The sequence below is a fragment of the Megalobrama amblycephala genome, linkage group LG3, assembly GCF_018812025.1.
Source record: "Megalobrama amblycephala isolate DHTTF-2021 linkage group LG3, ASM1881202v1, whole genome shotgun sequence".
In the NCBI taxonomy this organism is placed as follows: Eukaryota; Metazoa; Chordata; class Actinopteri; order Cypriniformes; family Xenocyprididae; genus Megalobrama; species Megalobrama amblycephala.
In genome coordinates, this window is record NC_063046.1 from 899,191 (window position 1) to 907,294 (window position 8,104).

General features: G+C 36.6%; 1 long non-coding RNA gene across 1 annotated transcript; it reads right to left on the reverse strand.

Annotated features, from left to right (window-relative positions):
* Positions 1–3,952: 3,952 nt before the first annotated feature.
* LOC125264234 lies at positions 3,953–7,305 on the reverse strand. The gene is made up of 3 exons (XR_007184040.1): positions 6,707–7,305; positions 4,848–4,904; positions 3,953–4,251 (listed from the first exon to the last, which is right to left on the reverse strand). It is a non-coding gene; the product is annotated as an uncharacterized LOC125264234 (long non-coding RNA).
* Positions 7,306–8,104: the final 799 nt, after the last annotated feature.

Here is an 8,104-nt window from a genome sequence, read left to right on the forward strand (position 1 = left end):
CTGTAAGTTGTGTTGTTGTTGCTGTAAGTTGTGTTGTTGTTGCTGTAAGAGGGGCTGTAGTTGTAACTCTATGATCTGCTGTAGATTTTAGAGTTGTGGCCGTTGGTTCAGCTGTAGATGTAAGTTGTGTTGTTGTTGCTGTAAGAAGAGCTGTCGTTGTAGCTGTATGATCTGTTGTAGATGTTGAAGGAGTAGTGATTGTTGGTTCAGTTGTAGATGTAGGTTGTGTTGTTGTTGCTGTAAGAGGGGCTGTAGTTGTAGCTGTATGATCTGTTGTAGATGTTGAAGGAGTTGTGATTGTTGGTTCAGCTGTAGATGTAAGTTGTGGTGTTGTTGCTGTAAGAGGGGCTGTAGTTGTAACTCTATGATCTGTTGTAGATGTTGAAGGAGTTGTGATTGTTGGTTCAGTTGTAGATGTAAGTTGTGTTGTTGTTGCTGTAAGAGGGGCTGCAGTTGTAACTCTATGATCTGTTGTAGATGTTAGAGTTGTGGCTGTTGGTTCAGCTGTAGATGTAAGTTGTGTTGTTGTTGCTTCTGTAAGAGGGGCTGTAGTTGTAGCTGTATGATCTGTTGTAGATGTTGAAGGAGTTGTGATTGTTGGTTCAGTTGTAGATGTAGGTTGTGTTGTTGTTGCTGTAAGAGGGGCTGTAGTTGTAACTCTATGATCTGTTGTAGATGTTAGAGTTGTGGCAGTTGGTTCAGCTGTAGATGTAAGTTGTGTTGTTGTTGCTGTAAGAGGGGCTGTAGTTGTAGCTGTATGATCTGTTGTAGATGTTGAATGAGTTGTGATTGTTGGTTCAGTTGTAGATGTAAGTTGTGTTGTTGTTGCTGTAAGTTGTGTTGTTGTTGCTGTAAGAGGGGCTGTAGTTGTAACTCTATGATCTGCTGTAGATTTTAGAGTTGTGGCCGTTGGTTCAGCTGTAGATGTAAGTTGTGTTGTTGTTGCTGTAAGAAGAGCTGTCGTTGTAGCTGTATGATCTGTTGTAGATGTTGAAGGAGTAGTGATTGTTGGTTCAGTTGTAGATGTAGGTTGTGTTGTTGTTGCTGTAAGAGGGGCTGTAGTTGTAGCTGTATGATCTGTTGTAGATGTTGAAGGAGTTGTGATTGTTGGTTCAGTTGTAGATGTAAGTTGTGTTGTTGTTACTGTAAGAGGGGCTGTAGTTGTAGCTGTATGATCTGTTGTAGATGTTGAATGAGTTGTGATTGTTGGTTCAGTTGTAGATGTAAGTTGTGTTGTTGTTGCTGTACGAGGGGCTGTAGTTGTAACTCTATGATCTGTTGTAGATGTTGAATGAGTAGTGATTGTTGGTTCAGTTGTAGATGTAAGTTGTGTTGTTGTTGCTGTAAGAGGGGCTGTAGTTGTAACTCTATGATCTGTTGTAGATGTTGAAGGAGTTGTGAATGTTGGTTCAGTTGTAGATGTAAGTTGTGTTGTTGTTGCTGTAAGAGGGGCTATAGTTGTAACTCTATGATCTGTTGTAGATGTTGAAGGAGTTGTGAATGTTGGTTCAGTTGTAGATGTAAGTTGTGTTGTTGCTGTAAGAGGGGCTGTAGTTGTAACTCTATGATCTGTTGTAGATGTTGAATGAGTTGTGATTGTTGGTTCAGCTGTAGATGTAAGTTGTGTTGTCATTGATATAAGAAGATCTGTAGTTGTAGTTGTATGATCTGTTGTTGTTGTTGAAGAAATCCTAGCCAGTTGTTCAGTTGTAGATGAAAGTTGTTTTGTTGTTGGTTCTGTATGATCTGTTGTAGATGTTGAAGGAGTTGTGATTGTTGGTTCAGTTGTAGATGTAAGTTGTGTTGTTGTTGCTGTAAGAGGGGCTGTAGTTGTAACTCTATGATCTGTTGTAGATGTTGAATGAGTTGTGATTGTTGGTTCAGCTGTAGATGTAAGTTGTGTTGTCATTGATATAAGAAGATCTGTAGTTGTAGTTGTATGATCTGTTGTTGTTGTTGAAGAAATCCTAGCCAGTTGTTCAGTTGTAGATGTAAGTTGTTTTGTTGTTGGTTCTGTATGATCTGTTGTAGATGTTGAATGAGTTGTGGCCTTTGGTTCAGTTGTAGATGTAAGTTGTGTTGCTGTTGCTGTAAGAAGAGCTGTAGTTGTAGCCGTATGATCTGTTGGAGATGTTGAAAGAGTCTTGGCCAGTTGTTTAGTTGTAGATGTAAGTTGTTTTGTCAGTGGTATAAGAAGATCTGTAGTTGTAGTTATATGATCTGTTGTAGATGTTGAAGGAGTTGTGATTGTTGGTTCAGTTGTAGATGTAAGTTGTGTTGTCATTGCCTTAAGAAGATCTGTAGTTGTAGCTGTATGATCTGTTGTAGATGTTGAATGAGTTGTGATTGTTGGTTCAGCTGTATATGTAAGTTGTGTTGTTGTTGCTGTACGAGGGGCTGTAGTTGTAACTCTATGATCTGCTGTAGATTTTAGAGTTGTGGCCATTGGTTCAGTTGTAGATGTAAGTTGTGTTGTTGTTGCTGTAAGAGGGGCTGTAGTTGGAGCTGTATGATCTGTTGTAGATGTTGAATGAGTAGTGATTGTTGGTTCAGTTGTAGATGTAAGTTGTGTTGTTGTTGCTGTAAGAGGGGCTGTAGTTGTAACTCTATGATCTGCTGTAGATTTTAGAGTTGTGGCCATTGGTTCAGTTGTAGATGTAAGTTGTGTTGTTGTTGCTGTAAGAGGGGCTGTAGTTGGAGCTGTATGATCTGTTGTAGATATTGAATGAGTTGTGATTGTTGGTTCAGTTGTAGATGTAAGTTGTGTTGTTGTTGCTGTAAGAGGGGCTGTAGTTGTAACTCTATGATCTGTTGTAGATGTTAGAGTTGTGGCCGTTGGTTCAGCTGTAGATGTAAGTTGTGTTGTTGTTGCTGTAAGAAGAGCTGTCGTTGTAGCTGTATGATCTGTTGTAGATGTTGAAGGAGTAGTGATTGTTGGTTCAGTTGTAGATGTAGGTTGTGTTGTTGTTGCTGTAAGAGGGGCTGTAGTTGTAGCTGTATGATCTGTTGTAGATGTTGAATGAGTTGTGATTGTTGGTTCAGTTGTAGATGTAAGTTGTGTTGTTGTTGCTGTAAGAGGGGCTGTCGTTGTAGCTGTATGATCTGTTGTAGATGTTGAAGGAGTAGTGATTGTTGGTTCAGTTGTAGATGTAGGTTGTGTTGTTGTTGCTGTAAGAGGGGCTGTCGTTGTAACTCTATGATCTGTTGTAGATGTTGAAGGAGTTGTGATTGTTGGTTCAGTTGTAGATGTAGGTTGTGTTGTTGTTGCTGTAAGAGGGGCTGTCGTTGTAACTCTATGATCTGTTGTAGATGTTGAAGGAGTTGTGATTGTTGGTTCAGTTGTAGATGTAGGTTGTGTTGTTGTTGCTGTAAGAGGGGCTGTAGTTGTAGCTGTATGATCTGTTGTAGATGTTGAAGGAGTAGTGATTGTTGGTTCAGTTGTAGATGTAGGTTGTGTTGTTGTTGCTGTAAGAGGGGCTGTAGTTGTAGCTGTATGATCTGTTGTAGATGTTGAAGGAGTAGTGATTGTTGGTTCAGTTGTAGATGTAGGTTGTGTTGTTGTTGCTGTAAGAGGGGCTGTCGTTGTAACTCTATGATCTGTTGTAGATGTTGAAGGAGTTGTGATTGTTGGTTCAGTTGTAGATGTAGGTTGTGTTGTTGTTGCTGTAAGAGGGGCTGTAGTTGTAGCTGTATGATCTGTTGTAGATGTTGAAGGAGTAGTGATTGTTGGTTCAGTTGTAGATGTAGGTTGTGTTGTTGTTGCTGTAAGAGGGGCTGTAGTTGTAGCTGTATGATCTGTTGTAGATGTTGAAGGAGTAGTGATTGTTGGTTCAGTTGTAGATGTAGGTTGTGTTGTTGTTGCTGTAAGAGGGGCTGTCGTTGTAACTCTATGATCTGTTGTAGATGTTGAAGGAGTTGTGATTGTTGGTTCAGTTGTAGATGTAGGTTATGTTGTTGTTGCTGTAAGAGGGGCTGTAGTTGTAGCTGTGTGATCTGTTGTAGATGTTGAAGGAGTTGTGATTGTTGGTTCAGCTGTAGATGTAAGTTGTGTTGTTGCTGTAAGAGGGGCTGTAGTTGTAACTCTATGATCTGTTGTAGATGTTAGAGTTGTGGCCGTTGGTTCAGCTGTAGATGTAAGTTGTGTTGTTGTTGCTGTTGTAGGAGGGTTTGTAATTGTAAGCAGAGCATTATTTGTAGGTGAATTTTTTGCAAATTGGTTTGTAACTGGAGAAAAAAATGAATTCAAGATTCCTGCAAATAAAAACATTAAATACTTGTCATTTTGACACTCTTTTTGACTTTTTTTTTTTTTTTTTTGCTTTTTACAATACTATAAGTATTGTAAGTTATAAGAGTTAATATAAGTTATTACTTGATATTAAAATTTATACTCCCCAAAAGTACAAGTGAAAAGTTTGGACACACTTGTTTGAATTTGTGTTTCTCACAAGGGCTGCACAATATTGAAAAAAAAAAAAAAAAAGAGATATGTGATAAATATTGCAATATGCGATATAATAATTCTTTTAAGCGTGTAGAATCGTTTTATCATATATTATCAGGAGTGTTTCCTCTTTGCTGGATGGATCAGTAGACGGAGCAGCAGCAAAGAAGCTCATTTTTGTCATGTTTTGCTCATTACATCGTTTCCATATTTGTTTTCGTTTTCATTTCTTAAAAAAAATATAAAAGTGTGTTCAGACTTTTGACTGGTCATGCTCATGAAATCTGGCAAAGAGATAAATTGAAATCTCATAGATACTGAACCCCAACAGATCTTTTAGAGGGACGTCATTCTGCGTCATCACATCTCTTAGTTTGACAGAAATGCATTGATCATATCTCACCGCAGAGGAGCAAGAATCCTGCGTTACGACCCATGGAGTTCTGCATGTTCACCAAATCTGAAAAAGCAAGTATTGTCACCATGTCAACATGTGTTTTGTCACATTTTGATCACAATCACTGTCACATTTTTTAATAGGTTCAGGTGCTGGCATCTCTCTGCTTGCATTATTTTTGTTTGTAAAAGCTGAGTCACATTCTGGCTGGGAGTGCACTAAGAAAGAACTGGCCTAATGAAAACGTACTTCATTTGCACACTTTGATGTTTAGGAATTATACAAATCAGATTCATTATTTGGTTATTTACCTCTGGCATAACTGCAAGGAAATGTACATAAATATCTTTGTTTAAAACATAATTTAAATATGGTGTTCAGCTGTTTAGTGAATGCACCTCTAGGACTTTCAGTAACTATAATAGGCCCCAGAGTCTGGTTATTAAAGTGCGAAGTACTACTATCAGGAAAGAGAAGTTGTGCTGTGTGAAATAGCTTCTGGAACAAGAACAAATGTAGGGCGGGGCTTGATTTTGTCTGAATTGATTGGATGGTTGTGGTTTGCTATTGGTGGATCTCATGTGAGTGACAGGTTGCCCCGCCCTCGTCATCAGAGAAGATTACGAGGAACATGAATTTAACACAATAATGATGTGAACCAATAAAAAAAATACTGCAATATTCCATTAAAAATATAAGAATGATTTCATGGTTACTGTAAACATTTTGTTTTGACTTGAAGAAATTATGACAGAAATATATTATTTTACTGCAGGATGTACTATTCAAAGTAAAAATAACAACTACAACATTATTTTTAAGAAATTTCAATTGTCCATGTTTTAATCACAGCACTTTGTTTGCCAAAAAAATGAAAAAGAATTGATTTTAGTCCAATTTTTTGGGTACATCTGCATTGTTTGATTACAACCATTTTTTATAATAAATTTGCATTTAATCATAAAACACAGAATCCTGAAAAATTAAAATGGACAACAGACTTTCTGAAGAGATAAAACATTTTTAACTCATTTTTATTAATTAAATTGATTAGATGTGTTTTATTTATAAAATATAATTAAAATTGTAAAAAATTACAAAGATTTTTCATATGGCCTTACTAAAATAAGCCAGCCTGTGATGTTGTTCATAGAGGATCACAGAGTGTGTACAACGTCATTAAGGTAAATATTTATAAAATAATGACTTATAGCTATAAACACCTTTGCCACATTGACCTCCTCAGTCCCACTTTATATTAAGTGGCCTTAACTACTATGTACTTGCATTTAAATTAATCATTTAATACAATGCACTTACTGTGTACATACATGTTTTTACATTGTAGTTATATTTTAAAAATACCTGCATGTAATTACATCTGTAATTCATTTCTGTTATTACATTTATAATTACACTGTTGACCCAACCCTTACACCTTACCTCTACCCTTAAACCTTCCCATACCACCAAACATGTCCCTAACCTTACCCGTATCCACCTCAATAGCAGCAAAAGTGTTTTGCATTTCAATATGAACACAATAAGTACATTGTACTTATTTTTTGATGTAAGTACATAGTTGTTAAGGCCACTTAATATAAAGTGGGACCACTTCCTCTACCAAGACACCATTCACACCAGTTCACCACGCTTTCCCTCACACTTATGATGAAGAAATAAGACACCAGTGATATATTGTATAACATCTTCCCTGTCACTAATGTAAACAACAACTAATGAGGCAGTGATAGGATTTTAACAATATCCGTGTCAAATGATAGCATTTTTTAAGCTTTAGCAGTTAGCAATCAGGAAGAGGAAATGGAACAGATAGAATCGCATTCTTAAAATTCTTCACTTACCAAAAGCAGAGGAAAACTATGAAGAATTATTCAGCCGTACCGGTGGGAGATCTGGGGCTGAAGACAGTATATTCAAGCTCCCTTCCTCATTGATCATAAGAGACATAAAGCAGCCTTTATGTAAATGTTTTTAAACCTTTTTAATTTGCAAAGAGGAACACAACATTTCAGAGTTGAGATGAACCTGCTGGACAAGAATTTTCCCTTTTTGGAAACCTGCCATGCAAATAACTCTCTCATATGTTCTCACAACTTTGCGTATCAACAAAAGTGTCTTTGTATTATAGCGATGCAGATGCAGAGTGTGGCACGGAAGTGCAAATGAGCTTTAGTTCTGCTTAGTTCTTCTTTTTTTGTTACTATATGATCTAGTAAGATATTTCATTTGATTCTCTTCTATTCAGTACATGCAATTTTAAGTAATTCCCTTTTTGCAAATAAAAAAAACAACACCGTGATAAACGAATGTATCACTCAAAATCAATATAAAATTTATTAAAAGGTCTTAATAAATTTTGTCTTAAGTAACTTTTGTTTTTGCATCTTTTTGATTGAGATTAAGTTTACTAGTCAAATGACTAGTAAAAATGACTAGTAATTAAAATAAGCCATGCAGCTTTTTCTGCTAATATGTAAAATTATGTGTAGTTGTTAATAAAAATCGAATAAAAATCTTGATGATGATGAAAAACACAATAGTAAGAGGGTTTCTTTTTTCTATGTTCTTGTTTTGTGAGATTTTCATAATATTTTTCTCAGCTTTGTTTGGATATGATGTGAAAATTATCTAACAATATCATGTAAAATGTGAATTATATTATATACTCTTTGCCCATGCTACTCTGCACATACTGTATGTTATTCTGTCACTTTTGTATCTTCAAATACCTGAAGTGTAAGCATATAATGACTACTTTGTACCTTTCATTTCAGTCCTTTGTGCAAGGAAGAGAAGTCATTAAATCAAATATGACAGGGTGTTTATGTGAACGAATGCAACATTCACATGATTTCTGTCATACTCCACAGAAAACAAACGTTTCCTCATAGTGATAAGCTGAAAAACCGGATGGAGAGCAGTTTCAATAAGATCATTCACTGTGCTCTTGTGATCGCCGCAGGTGTGCTGTCAGGGTTTGATTTAGGGAAATTACATTTATATGATTATAAGATTATTTTTATTTGCAATAAAAAGACGTCCAAGAGGATTCATGGAGTCTGTTTTTGTCATTTGCTGTTCACATCCCCGTCATGTGATCAGTGTGTCACCGAGAAACTCCATAAGTCTGAGGCCGTTCATGATATCCGTGACTGCCAAACGTCCATCAGCACATCTCTGAGGAAGCGTTTTAGATCACACAGAGCTACCCACTCAAAAATATTTAAGTCATATGCGCT